Below are 14,403 nucleotides of genomic sequence, written 5' to 3'. Positions count from 1 at the left end.
TCTTATTTCTCAATATCCGTTCTCTTCTTAAAAACAATGCAGTATTTGAGACTCTCTTAATGGAAGAAAACGTTATAGCATTTATGTTAAATGAAACCTTTCTAAAGCACACTACTTCCTGCACTATTCCGCGGTACACATTATTACGTCATGATAGTTCCATCCCAGCAATCAGAGTCAACGGAGGTGCTGCGATAGGTTTTCGTCATTCAATTCCATTTCGTTCACATCCGTGTTCTGTAGTACATATTCCCGAATACGTCATCGCTACCTTATATTTCAAAAATATCGCTCTTACCCTAGCCACAATCTACATCCGCCCCGGCCTTCCCATTCCTCACGACTTCTTTTCACATATCTCTCAATCATATAAACATTTTATTATTCTTGCCGACATCAATCTTCATAGCCGTTCTCAAGCAGAACGCGATGACTTTAAGGACTTCATCACAGTCAATACCAGCGGCACTCTGCTTGACCTACCGTCCCCAACTCGTCCCATCAGTAATACTACACCGGATATAGCATTGGTCTCCAACACTATCATCACCCGTTGTACAGTAACTGTTCTGGACTTAATGAGGAGCGACCATGCGCCCATCAAGCTCACTTATCATTCCAGTCTTACTTCTCCTACAACATCACCTTCACCACGTCTATCACCACGTTACGATAAAGCTGATTGGTCATCGTATCGCTCCTATATATCAAACTCACTGGCAGATTACGAATCACCAACTACACAAGATTAACTCACACACCAGGTTGATACAATCACCACTGTAATTCAACAGGCTTCCTCTCTATATATTCCACAGTCTGAATCCATCCCATATCGGCCGAAACTTCCACCACAATATCTGGCTATTGTTCGCCGCTCACGTAAGTCTTATCGAGAATTCTTGCGCACCCGCAATCCTGAAGCTCTACGCCTTCATCGTCAACTCCAAAGAACAGTTCATAACTACATTTCGGCTTATAAATTACGCCAGTGGGTGAAAACCTGCAATCATCTTTCAGACACAGCTCATCCTACTCTGTACTGGAAGCGCTTCAATGCACTCTGTGGTAAACACACCAGGACTCCATACCGTCTTCCACTACATGATGCTCCACTTCATTCAGACACAGATAAAGCAAACGCCTTTGCTGACTATCTGCAGGGAATTTTTACTCCATCCGAGTCGGACAACACAGACATGCCTCATCCAGTCGATCAAATCAATCTTAACTCTAGATCTTTGCAACCGAACATCACTCATGCACTTCCCGACCATGTTCTCACTAGCTCTATCACAGTTGCCGAAATCTCATCTGTCATCCAACGAAAACGAAACACTGCACCTGGCTTCGATTCTATTACTTACAGACACATTAAAGAAAGTCCTATAGCACTACTGACAATTTTGGCATTTATATATACGTTTATACTCCGAACAGGATTTTTTCCTACCGACTGGAAAGTATCTAAAACACTCATGTTCCCCAAACCTAATAAGCCTCCATCGAATGTCTCATTCTATCGCCCCATACAGTTAACGTCTACATTCAGCAAAATATTCGAACGAATACTTGTCAAACGCCTACATCCCTATTTACTTGACCGCCAACTACTCCCATCGCATCAAGCCGGTTTCCGACCATCATTTTCAATCAACGATCAACTACTCCGTCTCACAACTCTTATCACCAATCATTACAACTCCATTCAGCCCTTCGTTCTTCGCCTCTTTGATCTCTAAAAAGCATTTGACAAGGTTTGGCACATAGCACTCATATTCAAGCTCATCAAATTTAAGATTCCGTTATCCTATGTTCGCATTATTTACCAGTTTCTAGCATGTCGCATCTCATACATTGCTATTAATGAGCAGCTTTCCCATCCTATTTTTCTTATGTGTGGGGTCCCTCAAGGGTCTGCTCTTTCCCCTCTCTTATACATCCTGTTCGTTGCAGATCTTCCGCAGCTGCCTCCCGACGTTCACCTCTTCCAGTATGCTGACGACACTGCTTTTCTTGCTCTAGGCAAAACCATCCAAGCCATAAATATTTCATTACAAGCCGCTATAAATCGTTTCACTCACTGGTGTTCTCTATGGAAGCTCAAAATAAATTCCTCCAAAACTCAAGCCATCACTTTTGTTCCACCTCGAAAACGGACCAAAGTTCATCGCAATCCCTCCCTCCTATCGCTCACTGTCCACGATACACTCATCACTCCAACTCGCACTGTCACATACTTAGGCATTATCTTCGATCAACATCTCACCTGGAAACCGCACCTCCAAAGTGTCAAAACCAAAGCCTACAACCGACTGAACTTTCTCAAACGCCTAACCGGTACTACCTGGGGTCTTCAAGCCAATGTTGTATTGAATACCTACAAAGTCTTTCTTAGACCAGTTCTTACGTATGGCTTTCCGGCTTGGATTTCCGCTTCTTCTTCCTACTACGACAAACTAGCCATTCTTGAACGATATGCTTTTCGCATTGCCTTCCGAATCTCTCTGCCAAGTCCGACTCGTGATCTCTATTTCTTGATCTCATTTCCTACTCTCCGCTATCACCTTGAAGCACTCCGTTTAAAGTTCAACACTCAACGTTACACACATCATCAACCTCTTCTCTTTAACACAATGCATCACCTTGCACTTCACTCCTCTCCCGCACGATACCATTATACTCCACTTCACCTTCTGTTTATATTATACTGCTACACTGTACCACCCGACCACCTCGATCGTCAACTCCTCGAAGAATATCGCCTGCATGTTCATCTCCCTCATATTTTTCCATCATTTTGTGCACAGTGATTCCATCATTACTAACAGGGCTCACCACGTCTTCATTAGCCTAGAGCAGCCCCTAGGCAGAAGATAACCGCATTTGTCCTTCTAACAGTCCTCATAATGTGTTGTGGCGTCAAGTGCACCTCACTTCATCTCTCATCTCCATCAGTGCTTAAAATTTCAATTTGTGCGTTAGTTTATATTCCAATTTCGTTAGTTTTCCTTTATTGCATATTGTTATGAGTTCATTTCTTCACTATATTTTTCCGTTGTTATATACTCTTCAATTCGATAGTTTATTTCTTTTTTGTTATGTTTTGTTTTGTATTCTTACATTTACTATATTATTTTTCGTTATGTTAACAGTTATATAAACATATGAAGTTCCTTCTACCTTGCTGTATGTTTATGATCGAAAAGATCATACAGACCTCAAAATAAAAGATGATTAAATAAAAATATCAATAAAACCCCATAGCCCATCCATTAATTCCTCACTTCTCCTATACCTTTCACTACCCTTCCCTAAAATAGGGTGTAGCCCTCTGAAAGGTAGCTAGCCCATGGCTAGCCTTAAAAAAAATAAGCGTCTCAGTGTTTGCAAAAATACACTTCCCAAAGAGAGAAGGGAGTAATTTCTATACAATATTGCTTTCCGATTTAAATTATAAGAGATAAGGAAACAGCTGGACTGTTTGAAATGAAATTTTGAAAATATTGTAGTTAGCTCTGGGTTAATTTGTGTATTTATCAATTCTCTTTGATTAAATTACATATCCAAAGAAGTTCCAAATACTTTTTATAAACATTCTATTCATCCCGTGTAAGGAAGCAATGTATTGACAAGAGAGCTTCTAAGTACGGTCATAAAAATCCTGTTTTCGCTGTTCACTCTCGCTATTGGTGCTTTTTTAATTTTTTTTAAATAGGCTTATTTCGGAGATTTAGTGTAGGTGATTATTTTAATTTTCTGAATGGTGTTCTATTGTATATGTGAGTGTGTGTGTGTGTTACATATTGCTTTTATGTCGAATTTAAGTAGAAGTTTTCCTTTCCTTTTCTTTTCTTTTTTGGCATAAGTAGGCACTATTTACAAGAGTCAACATAAAAAGAACGTCTCAGTGTGCGGATGCCAGTGTGAGATACAGCAGAGAAACTATTTAGATGCAGCCAGAAAAGCTAAAATTGCAAACGTCATAGTTGTTATATGCGAATTTAGCTTTCTGTTAGCAGCGAGGCCATATGAGAGGGAGCACTGCTTAATATGGAATCTGAACCACATGAGCTCCCGTCGATCAAGTCGAAGGTGCATACACTAACCATATAGTTCTCAGTGGTAGAGCGTTCATCTGAGGTTCGAGGTGTTTCTGGTTTGATTCCAGCTCGGGCCAAGTGAACTCTTGTCATGATGGGGTTTCTAGGGACTCTTCCGTTTCCTTCAACTTTATTCATTCCACCATTGCTTTCATTTATTATCACCGTCTCCTCCACCTAGCTGACATAACCGTGGGACTTAAAACAGAAAAATATTTTATTTAATTTTACTACCCATATAGCTATGAGGGAGCTCCGGTGCAAACATTCTTTTTTTCACGAAAGACCCATTGTTAGATACAGAAAGTGAAATTATTTATGTTCACACCTATCACATATAGACTTAAGCAGACTAATAATTAATGAAAGTGAATTATTATAAAAGAATTGTTGAATGAGGTATGGGAAAAATGAAATCTTTAAGTTTTACGTCCCACGGTTATACCGGTTAGGCTAAAGGAGACGGTGAAGATGAGAAATGAATGAAATGGTGGAATGAAAGAAGTGGGAGGAAACGGGAGAACCCCGAGAAAACCCACGAGCACGATGTTTGTCTACCACAAAGTCCACACGGAATGAGGTATGGGAGTGTCCCAAGAGAAACCTACAGATACACTGTTGTCTACCACAAGTTTACGTAGCCTGGGATCAAACCAGGGTCCTTCGAACTAAAAGTGATAGCTAATTAAAACCGAATTCTCTAGTATCGAAGTAATAACCACTTCAATCTTTCAACTTCTACTATACGTTTCCAACATGACAAACCGAAAAAGGTTTCCATATCTTGCTGGCCCTACATCGCTCATTGAGAAAGAAAACGTGGCACGTTAATGGGTATCATCTAGAAATGTCTTTCCGTCCATTTAAGTAAGGTATCTAATAGTTGAAAAGAGTTTTTGTGCCACGTGGTGGTTTCCATGAGCGCTGAACTTGGGGCCTGCAGGAATCCGCCCGCCAAACTTTGATTCGATTCTCAGAACTTGGATATTCTGTATTTGCTTGAATTTTCGCTTGGTTACTTGGCAATGATACATTTACCTGAACTTTCCCTCCACTACATAAATCAGCGCCACTGGTAGTCTCGACTTTCGTTCAGAGAAATTAGTGACAAAAACAAAAGGATTGGAACTAACTTTCAATTACGTAAATGGCAGCAACATTAATGATTCATGATCAGTAAAAAATGTAAAAATAAAATGATCGGGAATTGAGTGAAAAATATCCTAATGTGCACGAATCATTAATTAAGCTGTTGTGGGAACTAGGGTATTTATTGAAATGAAGTGCATGAAAGGAACAATAACATTCAAAAATCAACCTCGTCCTATAGAAGAAAATATCATCAATTAAAATGAAGCCCAAACCAATTAATTAACCTAAAAAAGATAGGTATGCAACGATTATAATTATTTCTTCTGCAAACGCCAGGAATTGTCTGTCTGTCGCTGTGCGCTTCTCTTGCTGTGCTACTATAGTGACGCAATGTCATTAGCCAATCAGCGTCTATTTTCTTATATGACTCAACCTTACTACTCTATGAACCTTAGCTAGACACTGTACAACGATGTATGGATGCAAGTGACTCTTATCTTGAATGATCCAACATAAGTAACTTTCTATGAACACTTGTTTATTTTTTGCAACTCCAACCGTGCAATTGAACACTGTATATATATATAAGTGTCTATGCACTAGTAGAACTCTATATTTTCTGAACTCTCAGAATGTCAAATTCACCAATTCTCCATCGAATCGAAAATCGAAAAACGACTTCGTACCCGATAAGATCTGTAAAGATTTATCTCTGTGTAAAACATAATGGTTATATCTGACTGCTTTTAATGTAAAAATCTGATTACAGATATACACGCACACACGGAGGTTCTTTTATGTAATTTTATATACTAGCTGAAATGCCGTTTCTCACATAGGAAGGCTAACGTTATAGAGTATATCACATTTAGAAACAAAGAAATCACCAAAATAAATAACAATGAAGAGTAAAACTCGACTCGACTCGAAACTTGAAGCAAATTCGAGTCGAGTTTTGAATCGAGTCAAAGGTACCGAGGAGTTGGGTGGCGGAAGGAGTGTACCGAAGCGAACAAAATTGTGTGTACATATTGTATATGTGAAATAAGGACTTCCGTATTTCACAAGTGTCCCCTTCCGATTTCTTCAAATTTGACAGATCAACGTTAAGCATAAACAGTATAGCGTATTTTATAGCATTTCAGGAGGCGCTCTTAACCCTTACAATGTTTCCTCGCATAACAAAAACACGTTTCGATTTATTTCCTCCTTGCTGTTGATGTGCCAAATTTGAAGCAAATCGGATAGGGACATTTGAGAAAGACACAAGGTCTTATTTTACATATATAATATCTACAATTTCATTTGCTTCGATCCACTCCTTCGTGCAATATTAGGGTAATATTTACATTTTTCGGAGGAGGCCTTGGCTCCAACACTGTTTTTCAGCAAAAATTAAACCACGTTTCGTTTATTGTTTTGCAAATTGTCCCTACACGAAGTTTAGTTGCAATTCTTTATGTCCTCTACACACATCTAACATACGGTATAAGCACTTTTGATATTTCGTGATAAAAGGTTTGGGGGTCCGTGCCCCATCTAACCATTTTTTCCAGGAAAATACGAAACTGTTATTGCTTCATTTTACGTCTACAATTTCTGTGCACAATTTCGTTCACTTAGGTCCACTTGTTTTTATCTTTCGGACATCAACTTCCAAAATTTTTGGTGGGGATTTTGCCTCATAAAACCATATAATAAGAAAACACGTATTCATTTGTTTTATTTGTGGAATCTACCTGCCAAATTTTATCAAAATCGGAATGTTACAATTGGGAAGTGTTACTTGTTAATATAGTCCTGACTGGTTGGAATCAGCAGTAAGATGAAGTCTATAGTAAAGTTTGAATTACTGCAAGTTAGCACGATCCAGCCAAGAGTCGGGTTGAGCGCGAGATGTATTGTGCTATGCTAGATTAGTCTCACAGCTATGCCTTAATGTTTTTTTTGGGGGGAAAGGATATATATTGCGGGCCGTGCATGCGCTGCTTTCGCGATAGGTGTCCAAACTAGCAAGCCCGACGCTCCTGAGTTGGGCACACGCGTTCAGCCGGGCTCGGGCTGAATAATTGAGCACGAGCCTGAGAGATCCCGAGTCTCAATTAAGTAAGTAAGCGTGAGTACGACTGAGCGTAAGCCCAGTCGAGAGAAATGAATGCGAGACAGTGTGAGCTCAAGCGCAGTTGAGAGAAGTGAGCGTGAGTCCGAGTGAACGCGATCCCACTTACGATTAGTGAGAGCGAGCTATTCGAGAGAATTGAGTGCTGCCTCGTTTATGGAAGTGATCGCGAGCCCGAAGGAGCGCGAGCTATGCTGAGAGAAGTGATCCCGAGCATCGGGCCCAGTTTAGGGAAGTTAGAGTGAGCTTGTGTTAGCGCGAGCTCAGTTGAGTAAAGTGAATGCAAGATCGTGTGAGTTCAAGCCCGAGAGACTACGAGCCCAGTCGAGAGATGTGAGTGCGAGTGCCATTCAGGTAAGTGATCGCGAGCCCAGTTGAAAGGAGTGAACTCGAGCGCGAGCAAGCCTAGAGCAAAATCTTCATATATGGTTTTGGTCCATGGGCTGTTTCCGTTCACACTGTATTTGCATGCGCTGTATTTGTGCTTGCGCAGTTTTTGTTTATGCGCTGTTCTTGTCCACGCGGTATTTGCATGCACTATTTTTGTCAACGCGGTATTTACATGCGATGTTTTGTTCTTGTGCGGTTTTTGCCCATGCGCTGTTTTTGTCCTCATATCCATTTAACCAGGAGGAGTGTCTGTCAATTATGCAACCTGAAACAGTAAAGACATTTGGGTTGTCAAACGTAAGGGACTTCTGCTGTAATTGTTCCTGACTCATGTTTCCTAAGGTGTCTATAAAAATTGTAAACAGTCTGTGGCAGTGCTTCTCAACCTAATTCCTATCTTGGCCCGCTCGTGTGAGTGCAAGCCTGAGTGATTACGAGTCCAGTCGAGAGAGATGAGTGCGAGCTCAGTAACTGGGAGCGCGAGTTATTGCGGGAACAGTCGTGGGAAGTAGTCGGAAGAGCGAGCCCAATTGACGTAAGTGAGCGCGAGCCCAGTTGAAAGAAGTGGGTTAGAGTGCGAGCGAGCCTAGAGCAAAATGCTCATCTATGGTTTTGGTCCATGGGCTGTTTTTGGTCACATGGTATTTGCATCCGCTGTTTTTGTCCTTGTACAATATGTTTCTGTCCACGCGGTATTTGTATGTGCTATTTTGACCTTGCGCTGTTTTTGTTCACGTGGTATTTGCATGCGCTGTTTTTGTCCTTGCGCAGTTTTTGTCCATGCGCTGTTTTTATCCTTATATCCATTTAACTAGGAAGAGTGCCTGTCAATCATGCAACCAGAAACACAGTAAAGCTATTTGGGTTGTCAAATTTAAGGGACTTCTGCTTTAATTGTTCCTGACTCATCTTTCCTAAGGTGTCTATAAAAATTGTAAACAGTCTGTGGCAGTGCTTCACAACCTAATTCATCTCTTGACCCTTTTGTGTGAGTGCGAGCCCGAGTGAACGTGAGCTCACTTAGGATTAGTGAGCGCAAGCCCATTCGATATAATAGAGTGCGAGTCCAGTTTGAGGAAATGATCGCGAGACAAGTTGAGAAAAGTAATCGTGAGCTCGAGTCCGGTTGAGGAAAGTGTGTGGAAGCCCCAGTGAGCGCGAGCCCAGTTATAATAAGTGTGCCCGAGCGCGACCGAGCATAGTCAAAATGTTCATCTAGGATTTTTGTCCACGCTATATTTGCATGCGCTGCTTTTGTCCATGCGCGGCTTTTGTTCATGAGCTGTTTTTGTCCACCCTGTATTAACACGCTCTAGTTTTCTCCTTGTGCGGTTTTTGTCCATGAGCGTTCTTGTCCACGCAGTATTTGTATGCGCTGTTTTTGTCCACACGCGGTTTTTGTACAGTTGAAAGAAGTGGGCCCGAGCGCGATCGAGCCTACTGCAAAATGTTCATATATGGCTTTTTGTCCATGGGCTATTTGAATGCGATGTTTTTGTTCTTCTGCAGCTTTTATTCATGTGCTGTTTTTGTGCAAGCGGTATTTGCATGCGCTGTTTTCGTCCACGTGGTATTTACATGCGCTGTTTTGTCCTTGTGCGGTTTTTGCCCATGCGCTGTTTCTGTCCTTATATATATTTAACTAGAAAGAATGCCTGTCAATCATGCAACCAGAAACACAGTAAAGCCATTTGGGTTGTCGAACTTAAGGGACTTCTGCTGTAATTTGTTCCTCACTCATCTTTGCTAAGGATGTCGATAAAAATTGTAAACAGTCTGTGGCAGTGGTTCTCAACCTAATTCATATCTTGACCCGTTCGAGTGAGTGCAAGCCCGAGTAAGTACGAGCACAGTCGAGACAGGTGGATGCGAGCCCAAGTGACCGCGAGCGCGAGTGATTGTAAGAACAGTTGAGGGAAGTGATCGGTAGCGCGAGCGCAACTGAGGTAAGTGATCGCGAGCCCGAGTGAGCGCGAGCCAGTTGAAAGAAGTGAGCTCGAGCGGGAGCGAGCCTAGTGCAAAATGTTCACGTATGGTTTTTGTCCATGGGCTCTTTTCGCTCACGCGGTATTTGCATGCGCTGTATTTGTACTTGCGTAGTTTTTGTTCATGTGCTGTTTCTGTCCACGCGGTATTTGCATGCTCTGTTTTTGTCCTTGCGCCTTTTTGTCCATTGGCTGTTTTTATCCACACGGTATTTGCATGCACTGTTTTTGTCCTTGCGAGTTTTTTGTTGACGCGGTATTTGCATGCGCTGTTTTTGTCATTGCGTGGTTTTTGTCCATGCGTTGTTTTCGTCCTTGCGCTGTTTTGACCGGATACCATTGAGGGGGGATCTACTGCTTAAAGTGAGATCCGAACCATTACTGGGATCTCCAGCAGTTTAAGTAATATCCTACCAACTTTTGAATTCAGGATGACGTCCAAAGAAAATGTGCAAGTTAGCAACTTGGCCAGAAAAGGGTTCTACGAGATAATTTAGTCTTGTTGTTTGCTCCAGCTTATCTCCCATCTTGCTATCTTCGTCCTACTAATTCTGAATGATATTAGAGTCACCCAAAAAATAAAGATAGTTTAGTTATAAAAACTTAAAAACACAATATTTATTGAAAAAAATAAGAATTCTGTTACATAGCTGAAGCTTCCTTCACTTCTCTACATAATCAACACCTTCATTTAAACATTTGTCGTATCGGTTCAAGAGCTTTAGAATTCCCATGCATTCATTCATACAAAAGGCCGCTCGCGCATTTCCGTAGCGCATCACACAAATGGAGACGTCTTTCTTGATCGGATTGTGACTGGTGACGAGATCTGGGTGTCTCACACCACTCTAGAGAGAAAGCACCAATCACTTGATTGGCATCATCTTTCATCACGTAAAAAAAAAAACGAGAAATTGAAACAGACTCTCTCAATACGAAAGGTCATGGTAACCAGTGTTTCTTTCAGAAACTGGGTTCCAGGGTGGCACACTTCGTATTCCGGGGGGCATTACTGGTACTATTCTATTTATTATTATATTATAGACGTATTATTTTGGTCTCCTCCGAGGAGAGCTGTCAGAGTTTCGGGTGGCAGTGTCCCCTAGAAACATGTCTGGAAGAAACACTGATGGTAACTGTCTTTTGGGATCGTAAAGATTTTTTTCTTTTGGTGGATTTCATGCTTAAAGACAATATGATCAATGCAGATCGTTATTGTGAGACTCTAAGAAACTTAGGGAAGTGACAAGTTGAAGAATGCAATGACCCCCTGGGTTAATGAACTGGTGGCAGAAGAATATAACATGGGAATTCTGAAGCTCGTGAACAGAAGCGACAAATATTTGAATGAAGATGTTGGTTATGTAAGGAAGTGAAGGAAGCAGGTATGTAACAGATTTTATCAATAAATATATATATATATATATATATATATATATATATATATATATATATATATATATATATATATATATATATATATATATATATATATATATATATATATATATATATATATATATATATATTTTACATTTTGTATAACTAAATGGTTTTTATTTTCTAGGTGACCTTCTTACGCAGAATTATCCAAATTTCTAACTGTCTTTGCTCTTCCATATTTCTTCGTATTAGAATGTGCTTGATATAAAACTATGTACGAGAGAAAAACATTGACTCTACTTATTGGCAAAAGGGAGATCAGTGAAAATATGGATTTAGCATTTGAGGAACAAGGTCTATCTTTGATCTTATTCTTCTATTGAAATCTATAGTTATAGTTGCATTACTTCAAATTTGAGTATTGAATTCTCATAGTTTGGAAGTTTACCGTTGTTTTATACAGAGATGGAGTGGGTCAGTGGGTCAGGGGTAAACTGGGTCAAGTTTTCTGAGTGGGTCAGTCAGTCGTGGGTCAACAGCATGTAACCCACTGTGACCCACCACCCACCGTGACCCACTGCGACCCACCACCCACCATGACCCACTGCGACCCACCACGCACCGTGACCCACAGCGACCCACCGACTCAGTCTGATCTACCGACCCACTCTGCTCACTGCATTGTAGACAGTATCTTCTGAAGACTGGAAAATTTGTTTTTGTTTTACTTTCAAGACCTTCATTTCCCTTCCTTTTCCATTTGTTTCTGTCTACTTACCTGAGGTGAGTATATCTAACCAAGTGAAAAAAGAACTTCAGTCACTTTTGGATATTGATATTTGCAATTGTAATAAGAGCAACAGGGCTTACACTACTACTTGGCTTTCGAGACCTGTGAGTTTTTAGAGGAGCTAACTACTGAAAAAAATATATTTTTGGATCATTGTAACATATAAATTATTATATAAAAAATGAATGTAACTATGTGTGCCTTATCATCACGGTCAAATTACAAAGTCAAATGAAATTACTTTTGGTTTATAGTTAGGCCCTAATCCAAACTGGGATGTTATATTGCTTTTATTATAATACATAACATCCTAAGGAGGTAGTGAGGATCCGAATTTTTGCGAAAAAAATGAGTATCTCGCCAGCCGTTAAACTTACGGAGCTGAAATTCAGTGCATTAAATCTTTATTGAAAATAAACAGAATGTGTCCTAGTATTTTTTTAAATTCTTCTTTATGGAGGGGGGCACTTTCTATATATGGAAAATTGATAGTGAGTTGGTTTGTAAAAATGATCGAAAACGATCGATAATAGTTAAGAAAAAAAATACAGTGCTTTGCTTCATATAGCCATTGCTTTCTACTATAATAATTGCTGAAGCTTACGTTTATTATATGGAGTGCTTACAGCACAGGGCAATCAACCCATAAAGTTGTGAGAAAAATAGACATAAAATTTGTACTGTAAGCTTAATTACACGGAAATTTTAAGTCTGGATTGTACGCATAATTATATGGAAAATTTTACTCTTTTTTTTCCTTTACGTTGGTCTACTTATCTTGATTTGGGACTTTCAAATTTCATTCTTTTTTCCACTGAAAAGTATCGATAATTCATCAAGGAAATAATTATACTATGATAATTTAATTGAAATTCATCGTAATTTGGCCCATGGCAAACAGTAGTGTGGTAATTGAAGGAGAAGAAGGAGGGAAGTTCCCATTCACCTCTGAACACTTTCCCTGAACCTCGTTCCCTTTTGCTTTCTAGAGGGGAGGATTTAGTAAAGACATTCATGTGTAATTATAAAAATTAAATTTATAAACAAATAAGAAATCATCAGTTTATCTGGCTTTAATTGATAATTTATGCACAAGATTCCCTATCGAAGGTGTGGTAAATGAAATTTATGTTCTCCATGAGTTGATATTGCCAACTGGCATAGCCAATATGGAAAAGATGTTGTATGGTGATAGAGAGATGATACTTCTTGCTGAGTATTTCAAAACTGACCGAGAAAAATCGTTATCAGACTTAAGTCTAACAAGTAGATTGTCAACGAGGAGTTGCAGAATCGGGTAGAAGTATTATCAATTTCCACGACAGAGTGCGAACGGGGATTTCCCTTTATGAATTTACAGATGACATATTAGAAATAGACTAAGTGCTCAAATATTGTCTAACTTGTTGTTCATCAATGTTAATGGCCCATCGCTAGACAAGCTCAAAGGAGACGAGCTAGTTATTTCTTGGTTGAAGGATGGACATCATTCAGCTGAGGATGATTTTTTCTACCACGAAAAAGTTCTGGAGGTCAACAGGAAATAAACCCGATTTCAGATTTGTTTTAAGGTGGCAAATTACGAGTTATGGAAAATGTATACTTGTATTGCTAATGGCATATTTGTGTTATACAACTTTGTATCTAATTTTTAATGTATTTTCTTTGCTTTAGGTAAACTGCTTTGAATAAATATTCATAATAATTGCAATTATGCATATTTGTAACTTAAATTTAACTTGGTGTTTTAGTGATTACACAAATTACAATTATGAGCATACTTTATGGAGATGCTCTCACATAGGGTACCCGAGCACTTTTATACACTATGAAAAACTGATTTTTCAAGTCTGAGAAAAATACTGTGAACTGAGAAACCATAACCTTTTGCATATTGTGCAAGAGTATTTTCTGTTAAAGAAGTTTCTTTTGGAATGCGTTGAAAAATTAACACTTGCAAGAATACTCTCTTAGTACAAGTATATTTTAGACAGACACTAATTTCCCCCCACCTCGAAGTGCTTTAATTTCCTCACTGACAAACACTTTACCATTTGATATTGTAAAGGTCAGATCCACTGTTATTGTAACAGAGTTGTGCTTGAGCGATTGACTAGAAATTCAAACTCGTTAGTGACAATTTCACAGTCTTGTTTTATTACAAGTGTAAACTCTTTAGTCAGTATAGAAGAGGCCGTGGATGGTGTTCAGAGTTGATGAAGATGTATTTTGGTGAGTCAGAGTAGGTCACAGTGGATGAGAGCGGTTCATGGTGGGTGGTGGGTCACGGTGGGTCAGAGTGGGTCACAGTGGGTGGTGGGTTATGGTGGGTCACAGTGGGTCATGGTGGGTGGTGGGTCAGAGTAGGTCACGGTGGGTAGTGGGTCGTGGGTCAAGTTTTTATTGACCCACGCCAAATCTGGTTTTATAATGTGAAACGAAACTCACTTGTATTACTTTAAAGTTGCTTTCCTCCTCTTGAGTGATTTTGGACCTTCATGACTTTTCCTGTCTCCAATTGACTCTTTAACTATTCGGAAC

Source organism: Thermobia domestica, chromosome 11 (assembly GCF_964235325.1).
Source record: "Thermobia domestica chromosome 11, izTheDome1.hap1.1, whole genome shotgun sequence".
In the NCBI taxonomy this organism is placed as follows: Eukaryota; Metazoa; Arthropoda; class Insecta; order Zygentoma; family Lepismatidae; genus Thermobia; species Thermobia domestica.
The sequence above is the reverse complement of the archived record's forward strand: the minus strand, read 5'-3'. Positions refer to the sequence as shown.